Source organism: Xiphophorus maculatus, chromosome 14 (assembly GCF_002775205.1).
Source record: "Xiphophorus maculatus strain JP 163 A chromosome 14, X_maculatus-5.0-male, whole genome shotgun sequence".
NCBI classification, from domain to species: Eukaryota; Metazoa; Chordata; class Actinopteri; order Cyprinodontiformes; family Poeciliidae; genus Xiphophorus; species Xiphophorus maculatus.
Window position 1 is genome coordinate 5,877,598 of NC_036456.1, and position 15,043 is coordinate 5,892,640.

The window sequence follows — 15,043 nt, forward strand, 5'->3', positions numbered from 1 at the left end:
GGGCTAATCAGACACAATCAGTTGCAGCTGTGGCTGGGAGAAAGTGAGGGAGGGAGACTAATTAACACAAAGTTTTGAATGCATACAGTATATTCAAAGCAAGCGAACTGGAGACCTCTTCACACGCAGGAAACGGACTGTAGCGCAGGGCATTGTGGGCAAATACAACCAAAACAAACACTTGCATCTAGAGCTAGCGGGAGAAATGGTTTGTGGTCTTTTACCAAAGACAAACTAGAAATCATGCAACCGCTAAAATCCGAGGCCACTCCATTTTTGTTTACATGTCGTGAGGAAGGAAGTTGCGGTCAGTGTCTTCTGAGGTTTTCATGTCATCTCCTTAAATACACAAAGGACGGACTACAAAAATAAATAAGGACCTAAACACAAAGGAATGAACGAGTACTGCAAAATCCTTATGTCAAAAATGACAACTGAATATGGAAAGAACTAACAAAAATACACCAAGAAATGATCAAAAGACAAATGAAAACACAAACCTGCAGGATTGTGACATTTCCAAACTTTTCTCCACCTGTACAGTTATACTGGAAAACAATGTAAAAAATATTTAACCTGTTAGAACGTTACAAAAGCAGAGCTTGGAAACTCAACACAAAATCTCTGAATCAGTATCTCTGATTCAAAATGAAACTGTCAATGGTTTTTTTTTTTTTGTTTTTTTCTTTTACATATAAATTTCCCAGTATAACTCACTTTAGTATTCAGTGTCAGAACTGTCAGCCTTATGCTTCTGTAGAGCCATTACTCACCTAACAGATCAAGCTTCCCTGGAGACAACACTGACGGATCAGCAAACACTGTGTGAGTAAATGTTAATATTGGTCGAGTCAACAGACAAGGTGTCGGTCTGTATTTGCCCTGGTTTTCAGGACTACCTGAGGAAGTACGTTTGTTCTTTGCCAAACAAAATAAATATTTATTTGGAATATTTGCCGTCTGCTCTGAGTGGAACGGTTGCCATCTGAGTGCAAAATGGACATTGGGAAAGTCCAGTGATGTCACAACAATCAATAACGAGGTCAGGTTTGTTCAATAGCCGCCACTGAGTTCAATAGTGTGGCGACGATAGAACATGGCTGATTGGGGTTAACAAATACAGTCACCGTCTTTTAGCACCCGACAAAATGTTTCAGTTTTTGTCTGCTGTCTGATCACTTCACGGCCTTCTCAGCGGGTTCATAAATGCGTGCCACCTCCCTATCACCCGGCAATGATGTCAGCGAGTTTTATCTCCTTGGATGACTGATGGACCCGGACCGCACACACTCAAGAGACGCTGCATCAGAGCAAAGGGCAAGTGTTTCAGCTCAGGAGTTTATTTTTGGCTCCGACAGATGTGTATGACTCGGCTCAAGAAGAAAAGTGGGAAATCAACAGCGAGATACGCACGTCAACAGTGTTAATATTGCTCATTGAAAGCTCATTGAAAGTGAAACACTGGTCGCCAGCATCCTTGGTCTGATGGCGGGCGATTGGTCAACGTTTCACTTCACAGGATCGTCTCGTATGTTATTTAAACATATGGGGAATTGGTACTGTTTTTGAAAATGCAAGTTTTCTCATTGTAACTGAAATAGCCAACTTATAAATCATTCATGTTCTCAACTAGAACTGTCAAACATTTTTTAAAATAAGATTGCTTCTTTTCTCACAACCCACATCAGTGCTGAAAAATCCACAGTCAAATCAAGCTTGCCAGATTCCATTCCTGCCCACAGCATCACCATTCATAACGACTCTGATAATATGGGATGATGTGAGATACAAGGGTTATTACTTTACTTGGAATAAACAAAGTATCTTTGAATCAAAATATTTGAAAGGATACAAAGAATAATCACATATAAGCCAGTTTTAGTTGGGGCTGTTTTGGCATTAGAGGAATCTTAGTTGATTTGGGACCATTTGTGATGTACAACTGCTTTGAAATTATGTTGTAAATTTATGTCAAAAGAGTTAAACTAAACTTGGTTTATGTATTTTAAAAAACATTAAATATACAGTTAAATCATGAGACTGGGTTTTTTATACTGATATCAGATTATTAAAACATAAACCTTTATTTCGGAAACCTTCATGCTATTTTGAAAACAAAAAAAGGAGAATTATTTAGTTTTTTTCCCCAAAAAAATAAAATAAAGAGCTTGATTTGTTTTCAAGAGGAAAATAGTTTTTTCTCCTATTCTGAACTGAACATATTATTACAACTCTGACATTTACAGATGTAATTCACATGTGGCAGAGTATTTTAATCAGCGCTAACCCTGGTTTCAGACTGAGCTAGCTTTCACTTATATATTTATGTATGTTTATAATAGATGCGGCGGAACGTAACTGGAACTTGTCTAAACATTTCACCTGACTGGCTTCTGAAATATGATTTATATTTTCAAAGCCTGGATTAAATCTTGCAACTACTGAACAGCTCATTATTAATGACCTGAGTGATTCTTAAGGTGCGTGTTTATGTAAGACGTTTATCAAAAGCCATTCATTGTTCATATTTTACAAGAACAAATACATATTTTGAAAACCTTGATGAATTTTATGAGTTGATAACCAGCATCATGGTGCCACCAAGGTTGGTTGTTACTGTTGGGTCTATCGATGAAATGTTGAAACTAATTAGTAATCCTCCAGTCTGGAGAGTCATTGTGACATCTATCAATGTCATCGTTTTTCAAAATGAAATACCCTTAATGGTGAGGAAGTGCCTCTTCTACAGCCCAGCATCTGTTCAATAATCGTACGAACACAAAGGAAGCATTGCAGAACCATTTGTTACCGTGACCTAAATAAATAAACCATGCTTTGTAGCAGATTAGAAGAGCAGAAATGCTTTGAAGTGTACAGTCATGTCTTTCCACTAATGCAATCAGCTCACAAGCACAAGAGAAGTTGAATCACAATATGATGTTAACTGAAGCACATAGAGATAGGGAACATGATAAGATAGCTTGTAGGGTTAAAAATGAAAACCTACATTAAAAAAACCAACTATTTAGAATTCCAGTCATGTTGAAAATGTTGCAATGATGACTTGGACAAGAGCCAAGCCCTTGTGTCAAAGTACCGGTAAATCACAATGACATGCTGATTAAAACCGGGCTCTGCATCAAAAGTTAGAGCCAGCAAACCTGCTTGTGATCCCATCACTTTGTTTTGGTGTTGTTGTAGCAGATTCAGTGAAATATCTTTGAGGTGGTATGGTACGTCCAAAGAACTCTCCATAGAGCAAAAACAAAACAACTTCCCATTGCTTTCCAATAACCCTTCGTGGCAACCGTTGCAATGAACTCTGTAATTAGCTTTGAATTCTCCGAGTTAGGCAGCACTTCATCATCACCAGTCCAATGTTCTTCTGGTTTGTTGTGGCACTGTTGTGGCACTGTTGTGGTCTGAGTGGAGCCAAATAACAGCTTCTCATGGCTGTGTTTCAAATATTTTCATAGCGTCACACTCATCCATTTGATTTGATGCAAATGTGATGTGTATGTAATCTATGCGTTAACCATAACTTACATGTAATCCAGTTCATATGTTTGTGATCGTTCATGTCAATGAATCAAAATTCGGTTTTTATCTTCCATCCCTAAATGCAACTGCTTACGTTTTTATGCACATTTGTTATTGAGTGGAGTTTGCTTGTGTTCTGTAAGATGACAGCAAGAAATCTGAGTTGTATGTGAGAGTACTGGATAAATTACTGGATAATTTGGCAACACAATCTTGTGGTAGTGGTTTGTGATGAGGAGTTTATTTTCAAGGGATTTGCGAAACCACTGCACCATTCACCACACCTGCCAAGAATGAACAGCAAACATTGGCAGTGGGTCTAATTGAACCAGTTAGTCCCCAGCATTGATCCAAGGGGTGGTACTGATACAAAACAAATGATAAAACTGAAAACCAGTTATAGCAAGTAAACAAGAAAAACATTTCTAATTGTTTTTTATTCTGTCTAGTCACAGAATAAAGCTCTCCACTCGGCTTAGGCACTAATGCTAAATGCAAAATACATTGGATTTGTGTATTATTTTGTGTAACAGTGTGACTACACTGGCATGTTACTTATCCATTTCAGGCCGTATAAGTAGAATACCTATACTTAAACGGCTATTTAACTACAACTACTAGCTGTAGTTAAATACAAAACTACAACCAGGAGTACAACTTCAACTTCAGCCTCAGCATCCACATTAGCAGCCATCGTCTCTCCAGTCATATTCTGGCTCATATATTCAATGTTAAACCCCTGGTAGCTTTAGCAGTGTCTCTGTCTGATTTTGTAATGCTAACCTCAATTGTAGTTTCAGTCCTTAGGGAAACAGAGTCAGACTTAATAAAACTGCATCAGAATCCACGTCAGACTGTTAAAAGTTGCCAAATCAGCAAAATCATCATTAGTTAACAAACATTTTCTTTGTGTGGCTGGCATTGATTACTACTATTTTCCCCCCATCTCATTTAAATCTTTATTGCCTCTCTTACATCAAGTGACCCAGTTGATCAATATATATAGAAGCAATAATGTTTGAGTGATTTGCAAGAATTTTAAAGATGTTGTATATTTGCGAAAGCCTGTATTGGAAATTTACTTTTTTTCATCTTGGTGTGCTTATTATGAAATTGTACAGTTTTTGAAATACACACCTCTGACCAACTAACGAGATATTAATCCATTGGATCTTGTTGAGAAATGTTGGCATGCAGTAGAGTCTACTGAGGCCCATTGGTGCCAAAGATGGTAAATGAACTGAAAGTATATGATGCTGTATATGATCAACCACCCAAAGCTTTTTACACCATGTATCTCCTATATTCATTCAGCCACACTAACAAAAATCCACACATTCAAACACCAATCAGTAGGAAACTTGGTATTAAGTGCATTGCCCAAAGGCACATCAACATAAGGAGGGAGCTAGACTCTAACTTACAGCCATATGGTTGCTTCTAGTTCCAAGCAAATAGTCTTAACTTTAACACGAATTAGTGTGATTTTTGTTTGGTTCCTATAATGTATTTAGAGTTTTTAGGAAAGCACTACAAAAATAAAATGTATTATTATTTAGCCACAATTGTCCATCAGTTATAGTTATTGTTACATACTCTCGAAATATTCAAATTGCACACCCACCACTTCAGCTTGGGGGTTGATCAAATTTACTAGCCACTTTGTGAATTCAGCCGCACCGTAGCAGGTGCTAGTTTCCACGCCTGATTGGAACACATCAAACTAAAAAGCCTTTTGAAAATGACATTTGTGAGTGCATTTGCAGGCAAAGGTCAGACCTTATCAAAAGCAATGCTGCGTTCAGTTGGGATTCTCTAACTTCCCAGCCTGAATGGCAAAATGTAGAGAGGAGGCTACAGCTCAAAAATGAGATTTGTAAAAAAAAAAAAAGTGGTACAGGGCAAGAAGTGAAACAGGAATTACCTATTTGAAAATTTGCTAACTAACCCTTTAAATCGTCTCATTTGTATTTGATTTTTAGAAATGAACTTCCTGCTGTAGTCATTCATTTTGATGTTTGTTATAAACATGGAGATTTAGGTGCTGAATAAACACCACGCCCCAGCAAGAAAAAATCCGGGGCATTTTCTCCTGAACGTGGCTGTGTTTGCATCGTCGCCCATTCATCAGTTCTGTCATAGCGCGTGCAGGTACAGGTGCGTTTCCTGTGTCCTCGTGCGCCCGCATTTAAAAAAAAAACAAGAAAAAAACCAACAACTTTGAGCATTTAAATTAAAAACAAATGAGAAACACAATTCCTACTTTCGAAGAGGCTATTTGAGTGTGCGCGTGCACGCTGTCAGCACGCAGGGGCTCTCCACTCACTTCGCTCAAGCAGCGCGAGCGTCCAAATGCGGTATGACTCACAGGAGCTGCGCGCGAGCTTCCGTGTGAGTGAACGTGTGCGCCTCTAGGTAGCGCGACAAACCGAATCAAAACAGCACCCAAGAAGAGGCTACATATAAAAGCTACCCGCGGGTTTCCTCGTGAAAATGGACCTTTATTGTGACATTTCATGTCAGTCGTCTCTCTCGCGCTTATATCCGAGCCAACACGGGGGCCACTAAAGCCACACTCAGGGGACACACCTCCATTTGACATTGACACATTTTTTGGTAATGTGGCAGCTCCCTCCCAGCACTTCGCATTGGGAGGAAAAGAATTAGAGGAGAAAAAAAAAAACAAACAAAAAAAAAACCTCGCAGTCGCGTAAATAAAAAGCACCGGAGCATGAAAACAGCCTCGAGCTGCAGCCCTGTGGAGTGGACTGTTTTACTGCACAAAGACAAGCATGGATGCGGCTGAAAGGCAGTAAAGAAATGGAGGAAGGAGAGCAGAGGAGGGGGCAAGGGGGGCGCTCCATATATCACATAAGTTCGTGCGGTATGAAAATGTCAATATGGGCCTATATCCTGCCATGCCGCGGCCACTTACTGTAGCAAGAGGCTGGAGCAACAAAGAGCCCGCTGGCTGTGCCACATGTGCGCATCAATAACACGCTCCGCCACGAGCTCTCGCGTTAATTAAAAACACAATTTATTGTGCGAGCAGACACCAAAAACTTGCAGCGGTTCGAGTTGAACACGTTCCAGCTAAGCAGACGACGTTTAAATTATTCACTGTTGCAACAGAGTTTAATACAAGAGCAACGACGAAACAAACGGAGGCTTTCACAATAATGTGGTGCGCGCGTAAGAGAAAAATAAGCAGAGACGTACCTTTTTAACGTGAAGCTCGCTGTCAATAAAATGAACGGACTCCAAAAAAGAAAATTATATGGCAAGTCTCCTTCCCCACTTGCTCAGTTTCTTCTTGCTCTTTTTCCAACCTGTCCCCTCCACTTTTTTCCGCGAAGCTCCTGTTATGATACTTTCTCTTCCACCGCTTTTTTTTTTTTTTTTTTTTTATTTTCCGCCGTGCCTTTTTCTTTCCCAGCCTTCCACTGTTGCCTTATTTCTTTCCAGCAGGGGGAAAAATTCAGCACCCAGAAAAAAAAAACTATATGTTGCGGTCAATCAAAAGGCAAGATGGAGCCTCGGAGTTTGAAAACGGGGGGGGGAGAAAGAAACTTACAAACGGAACAGCTGACGACTAAAACCCCTTTAAGTTTATTATTCTTCTTTAGAAACATTAGAAATCTTATTTTGTTTGTATTACGGTTTGCGCCCGGGGGCTAGAGTTACTGTTTAGCTAATATCGCCAGAAAAAGCCTGGTTTCACTCGCTGACTCCCCCCCCCCCCCCCCTCCTCTTCATCGCTGCGGTGGTACAGCCCGTCCTTGTGGCGCTCGCGGAGCAGAGCCCCCCCAGCGCGCGAGCGTTCCCGCCTGGGACCGAGCAGGCAGGTAAACAAACGCACCTGGAGCTGAAGATTCGGGGAGGATGAGGGGAAAATGGCCGCACTTGGAGGAGCCCGACAAAACGGCAGCCGCGACTTCGAGCCCACTTTCTCTGTAACGTGTCGCGAGCGGCTGCGTTTCTGCCGCCCTATAGTGTCAATATCACCACAGATGTCCCCATCAAAACATTAAGAATATGAGATAAGTACGTACTAATCCGCAAAACGACACGAAACTGTACTGAAGTTTATTTATCGGTCATATTATCATGACTTTGATTCTGTGAATATACATTTTATAAGCTTTGTTAATATACAACAGTAAAAAAAAAAGCTTTTATAACATTTGGGCATGTGGATATTTAAAATCAACTTGAACAATTGGGCTCCAGGTAAGACTGATTACCTTATCAGTTTTTTTTGTTGTAATTTTTAAATGAAAAACGTAATATCTGGTGAGGAATAAATTACAACACCCCCACATTTATTCCAATTTAACATGACTAAAATCCCACAGAACATAATTACTCAATATTTTGAGCAAGGTTTGCCCATTTTGCCCCTAAATAATTTAGTTTGATTTGGACCTGTCAGTGAGAGTGAGGGGAACTGGAAGAGCAATCTGAAGCCTAGACAGAAAAAAAAAAAAAAAAAAGACCAGCAGCTTGAAATTCTGGTAAGGCGTTTAAAGAGGTTCTAAAACAATTTAAAATGAACCACTTTGCTTTCCTAAAATTGGCCCACAAGTGGCGAACATTTAAAAACACAGCCAACATGCTCAAGTTTGACAGCCTAAGCAAAACACGCAACCGAAACGTGACATAAAGATCAAGGTCCGGTTTCACATCCATGAACATATTTGCAGAGCTTTTTAAAAGTCGGGTAGTAAGTCCAAGGTGTTTTTAAGTCGGCAGAGTTGAAATACCTGTTCCTGAGTGTCTGCGTTTTTGTGCGACAGCATGCTGCGCAGCCAGTTTCCAGCCATCAGATCAATTTTGGCATGAACTTTTGGCAACTGAAGCTCACATTGAAATAGAGAGCGAGGACACGGTCACAGTACTGTGGATATTTTCGTCCCAGCTTTAAAAAAAAAACAAACAAAAAAAAAACTATTATGGTCTCTTAGATTCCAAATCCGCTGCATCGCTTGTGATAAAATGCATTGGTTTTTGTTTTATCAACTTTGATGCTGTGTGGAATATTATGCTGGGCGTCTTTACTAGAATGTGCCAGAACGTCGCTCTGTTTGTCCAGTAAAACTGGGTCTAGATGAGTCGGACCTCACTGATACCGTGCCTTGTCTTAATTTTTAACTTCATATTTTTTCTCCTAACAAATAGCATTATCGTTTTTCAATATTTTCCCACTAAAATGTTTTTACCTGCGTAGATTCATCAGAGGTGGCTAAACATTTTCGATTCGAGTTTTATGTATTTACAGAGTTAATAGTAAAGCAGTGTATATTTAGTGTGCCATTGTCCATATATTGAAATCATTTTGTGGGTGTCGACCGTAAGAAGATTCAACCGAATTAGATAAGAAAAGCTCCACGTTCCCTTCAGGCTCTATGTTTACGATATATGGTGAGCATACGGGGGCCCCTCGGGACGGAGCCAACCTGATTGGTCTGACATGATCTCTGCTGGGCCAGAGCCTCTGATTATCTCTGTCAGCAAGCTGGTTTCCATCGGTGGCCCGTTTTCCTCTTCGGTTTTTAAGGACCGATGATTAATAACACTGGTGACAATAAGTTTTTCTCCCTAAAGGTTCAGTAAAAATGGAAAATTTGTGAAAAGGTTACACTATGAATCTGGTCTTCCTTTAGATTCCAATTTGAATAAAAAAATGAATTATTTGAACAGGGAGAGAATATTTGTTAAAAAAAGGCAAGTCATCATTGGTCCTGTGTTGACCCGGTCCACGGTTTGACTTTCAAGAAAGTTAATCTTAAAAGTGCAGATGGAAAGGCAAGCAAAACAACAACACCACAAGAATCCACGTAAAAAGCGGAGTGGCAATCAGAAGCAGTTGGCCCTGAATGTGTATTCTGATCTCACACCTTCAGCTGCTCATGAAACCTTTAGTTATGTAACCGCGACGCAGCGAACACCGCCAGGCTGAATCTGTTTTCCGTATAAAACCCCACAGTGAAGTTCTTTCACGCAGGAGGAAGACGGGAAACATAAACACGACACGTGTAATCCCCGGCCGAGCCTTGCCTGCGCTGGCTGCGTTTGGCCGCGGACCGGATCCAGGAGCAGAGCTGCTGAAAAACAGAGCATCACTCATTGGTTCTGAGGGTTATGTAAGCAGGGTCACAGTTTTCTCCGCCCCAAAGCGACACGCTTAGAATCATATTTGTCTTGCCATTAGCTGACCACGTTGTTTCCTACAAGTGTTCGCCAGCTACGGCTGGAGAACAGGAAAACATGATGTAACAGTCCCGTGAGGACTGATGGCAAACAGTGCTGATTGTGTGAATAGAAGATCTTCTTATGGAATTCCTTACTCTGTGTTTTATCATTCTATAAAAATCTTTTTTTTTTTTAACTATTTCGGGCCAGCTTGGAGTAGAAACCCTGACGTGTTGCTTCTGCCAAGCCAATATTTTTGTGGTCGTTTTAAATCTCCCCGCAGCCGCCTTACATAATGATCCTCAAGCCTGTGCTTGCTGTCAAACTGTGGCGCTCCAAATATTCCACCAGAAACACACTAACGGCACAGCAACACGTTTAAACGTGCTGCCGTGAATTCAGCCCATACAGCATTTTCTGTTGTCACATGTTCAAACTTCACGTCTCTGTTTCAGAGGCAAGGAGGGGAAGGAGTTTTGGTGGTGAACGTGAAGGAAAAAGCAGCTCTTTTTGTTTGCCTGGGCTTCGTTGGTGAGAGCAAGGCGGTGATCTGCACGGCTGCTGTAATTTGTGCAATCACATATCAGTGGTCACTGCTTATCTTGGCCTCACAGCTGGGTCGGCCCGGGTGGATTAAGGAGCTTCCGGGTGACGTAAGACTCTCCACTGTTAACATCTGCGTGATGGTGACAAGAGGTGAAACGGTACCCAAAACAAGCTTACTGGTGTATATTGATGTGCGACTGTTGATATAATTAAGTTCTTTCAGAGAAAGCATTGAGTGTCTCTGTTTAAAGAAGCTGATTTGGCACAAATTTGTGTTAGTGACTGCAAATTATTTCAGTGCACCGTCAAGCGTGTGGTATTTTTTTCATTCACTAAGCAAAACATGTTTGTTTTTGAGACTGCCCTGCTCTGCTTTTCTTACATAAACACACGTAGAAGGTGTCGGTGATGCTCCAGTCTCGGTTTAGCTGACAGCTTTAGTTTTGTTTGTTTGTTTCCAACAGGTTGCTTTCTGAACGATTAAACTCTTAAAATGGTGTACGGACGTAAAGAACCGCCCGCAGACTGGCACAGCATCCATGCAGCCACGGATAGTCCTACAACAGAGGAGTGTTGTTTTACTGCACTCATCGACTCAATGGTGTCTGCAGACATTCCTTATTGGCACCCATTGATTTTTCAGAAGAATTCAATGAGATGAAGAGATAAAAAAAAACAAAAACACGATATTAAAATGTGTAGGTGATGTCCGATTGTCCGGTGTGTTTTGATGGACGCGTAGGTTCTTATGCTTTTGTTGGCTCGAGTGAATCTGAGAAAACTGAATTACAAATAGAAGATGTTCATAAAAAATGGCCCTTTAGTTCCAGTGCAAGGCAGGTGTTATCTTACTCTACAAAAGTTGTGACATGTATTGGAAAAGCTGAATTATTGAGGTAATCATTTTTTTTCAAATAAAAAAATAGGAAAACGTGGCCTTTTTGGAAAATCACTAAGCTAATTTCTCTTAGCAATGCAAGCTAACTCAAGGGTGTCACAACACGTTCACAAAACACAGCGTACTGTACTAAGTGTGCAGCGGATTCAGTTGAAAATCCGGTATATAAGCTGTAAGCAGTTTTTCCAGGTCGGCCATGTTTGAGTTTGAGATCCTGACTGAACACCAAGAAATACCAGACCTGCAAAGATACCTGGATTAGTTCAATCAAAGCCTTACTTATTGTTGTTGTCAAATTGTTTAGTCCAGCCTCCTAGCCTTAACGTTTGAATCTCTTGACTTCCATTTCCAGTCCCGTGTCTGAAAACCTTAAAGGGTTATTTCACTTTCCGACAGGCTGAGATCCCTATAAGTAAAATGTAATATTTCAGACTTCACTTCCATCTTGTCTTGACCGATGTTTGATCTGATCACCCTGAAATTTCAATTTCAAATCCAGGCTTACTATGGATGCAACCACTCTGATGCAGCAAGATCCATTACTCATAAACCACAATGAATTATGGCTTCTTAATTTACCGTAATACAGAGTTTTATGGATAATGAAACGAATGAGTAATGGAGAACAATCGGTGTGAAAATAGTCTTGTTTGGTTTCTGCTGCTTGTTTTGGGCTGCTGAGCGACATGGAAAAGTGAGCTGGACGTTGCATCTCGGTGCTAAATTAGCTCTGCAAGCAGAGAAGCATTCGCACACATTGTGAATATCTGTAAAGACTATCTATATCTTTATAGATATTCAACAAGAATATCTATAAAGGTCTGTGTAACAACGGGGTCCGTTTTAAACTTAGCAAAGCAGTTTGTCTTTTTGGTAGACGGCTGCCTCTGCCCACCTTTCTATTATAATCAAGCTCGCCCACTGTGCCAATCAAATACCAGTCTGCGTGTTATAACTCAGCATGCTGTTAAATGAGATTTTAGCATAAGTGAACCAAGGGCAACCTTAGCTAAGTCCAAGTTTTTCACCAAATGAACAACTCCAGTACAGGGGAAAAGAATTCATCACCTGTTCCGTTTCAACAAAAGCTCAGCTGTCTACAGATTGGAGAAAGATTTTGCTCTATTGTTATCATGTCAAAAAAAATAATAATAAAACATCTTCAAAAACACAAATAAGTCCAGCTTTGGATTAACAGAAATGTGAATAAATTAAACATGATAAACTGTTAAATCACGATAAAAAAATGCGCGTTACAGTTGACGGAAACGTCCTTACAATTAACAGAAAACATCCTGGTGATTTTCTATCAGGATTTCTTTTGTTTTGTTTTGTTTGTTTCCTGACATTTTTCTTACAGAGTAGCATAACGGAGCACTGTGACTTCCACTCCCACGAACCAGTTCACACACACGGTTCAAACTGAGAGCACATCAAAGGCAACACGCTTACTTGAAAGACCAGGCAGACCTGCGAAGCATTACTGTGTACATGGCAAGGAGTCATTACGTTGCCTATTCTGTCTGTGCAACAAACAACACTGGTAGGACTGTTTGTCTTTGCGTTATTCCTTCCAGCATTTGAATGTAAATTCAACTTTCTAAAATATCCATTTTCACACTTTTTGCCCACAAGATCCCTTACTTTTAAACTGACTGGATGCTGATCCTGTGTTTGACTCCTGTTTGGCTCGAGGGAGACGGTCACCTTCATCATCCGAACTTCAACGGTGTCTCATGGTTCTTTTCAGATTCCAGACAAGTTTCATTACCGATAACGCTTTGATGTCTGTGAGAAAGAAATATAAATGAATAATCTGCAACGCAGTGGCCTTTGATCGCTCAGATGCGTAGTGTTTGAATTAAACTGTCTGCAAGTACCGTATGCCTTGTTACTGTGAGACATGAGTCATCCCCAATTTTGCTCTCTTTCCATGTCTCAATTGTGCCACTTAATGAAAAGACAAAACACATTTGATCTGTTTCTTCTTTCTGTAGTCATTTATTAAAAAGAAAAATAAAGGTCCAGACCGCAAATGAGGAAAGAATGACTACGGGAGGATCTGACAAGGCGTACCCTAATCGGACAGACGTTAGCTGCCGCTGAGGAGGTGATTATGGAAACATTGGTTTACCAAATTAAATGAATGAACTGCAGCTGTGGAAGGATTATTGAGAAGGAAAAGGAGAAATGAGGGGAAAATAGTGAGAAAACAACAAATATTAACTTGTGGCATATTGAAACTTAAGATTGAATTGAGTACGGAACACCATATGTGACAAATAAAACAAACTCTTGTGGATTGTGACAGTTCATACTCCTCCAGTGTTGCAAAATGAAACAAATTATAGTAAGGAAAGTGGCACAAATGTCTTCCACAAGGTTCAACCAAAATTATTGGATACGCTCAGGAGTATTCATTACTGCAAAGAGCGACGCAACCAGTTATTAGGCTTAGGGCACAATTACTTATTCATACGGGCAGGTCGGTTTCGACAATGTATTCCCCTAAAATTGAACGGCATTGTTAGAAATAAATTTTTTTTGTATTGAACTAGGTTGCTTTTTTGACAATGAATCAAAAACAAAATGTGTGAGGAGGCAAATAGTTTCCCACAGACCTGTGGTGGGTGTGTTCTCCCTTTAATCGAGTTATTTTAGAAGGTCACTCTTTGATTTAGCTTCAGTGACTCCCTTTGACCTTTTACCTACATGCAACCCAGTTATCCGGAGCAATTAACAGCCTTCAAATTTAATTACCAACTGAGGCCACACCTTCATGTGCAAAGCACTGTGGATCTGTTAGTAAGATGTTATTCTCAGTCATTGCCAGAGAATATTTGCATTTGGCGAATGACGCTGTTGATGTGTTTTTTTTTTTTTTTCACATTTACTCAAAACTGGGACATACTTAGAACTGTCAGGGTATAGAAGCCAGCATCACAAAATAATAAAAAAAAAGACGACCATGTAAAAATGTAAGAGTTATGCTGAATCACATCATGCAGAGCCACACCTGCCTCAGGATTATATCAGAAAAAGAAGAGCCGACTCTTGTAAATTATCAGCTCGTTCCTTCGTGAACAGTCGGGACAAATTCCTTTGATGGACATGTCGTTCTGTTCTGCGCTCTGTCTTGTGAAATGGTTATTTTCAGATTGGACGGTTGTATGCACATGAGGGGCCCTTTTCTTTTCTCACCGCCGTGTCTTATTACCCTAGAACAGGGGTGGGCACTCCTGGTCCTCGAGGGCCGGTGTCCTGCAACTTTTAGATGCATCTCTACTTCAACACACCTGAGTCAAATAATGAGGTCGTTAACAGGACTCTGGAGAACTTGACTGCACTTAGGAGGAGATTCAGCTGTTGGATTCAGGTGTGTTGGACCAGGGAGACATCTAAGAGTTGCAGGACACCGGCCCTCGAGGACCAGGAGTGCCCACCCCTGCCCTAGAATGTTAATCACACCATCTGGTCTCTTTTTCGGCCGGTAGATAGACATACTACACTTGAGGGTAATTCAAACTTAAGTGAACAAAACACAGCAGCAACAAAACCGACAGGAAAAGGATCTATGGCAACAAGAAAGAAGTTGAAAGTAATGGATGATTGCCAGACCTGTGAGTATTACTGTAATTTGTGATAAATGGCTTAAGAGAGCAAATAGCACAGACACTGTGTACTGGCACCGTAATGTAACACAACTGACTATTTCAAGAGTGATTTGAAACATGGCCTCTGCTGTGTTAGGAAAATGTTTGTTTTTAGCTTCATGCACTATGATTAGGCATTGGCCATTTTCTAACACCAAAGTAAAGTTAAAAACTGCCTTGTTATGGTGTAAACTTCTTTAAATTAGATGCCAGA

General features: G+C 40.4%; 1 protein-coding gene across 3 annotated transcripts in view; it reads right to left on the reverse strand.

Annotated features, from left to right (window-relative positions):
- Window positions 1–9,656, reverse strand: part of ndrg2 (NDRG family member 2) — a 38,712-nt gene extending 29,056 nt beyond the window's left edge. Inside the window, exon 1 of one of the 3 annotated variants that reach the window (XM_023346148.1) lies at window positions 9,598–9,656. The gene's annotated coding sequence lies outside the window, so the exon portion shown is untranslated. Of the gene's footprint in view, window positions 1–6,759; window positions 7,276–9,597 lie in introns of those variants that run through there. The other 2 variants (XM_023346147.1, XM_005813169.2) reach the window with 2 other exon arrangements.
- Between the last annotated feature and the right edge of the window lie 5,387 nt (window positions 9,657–15,043).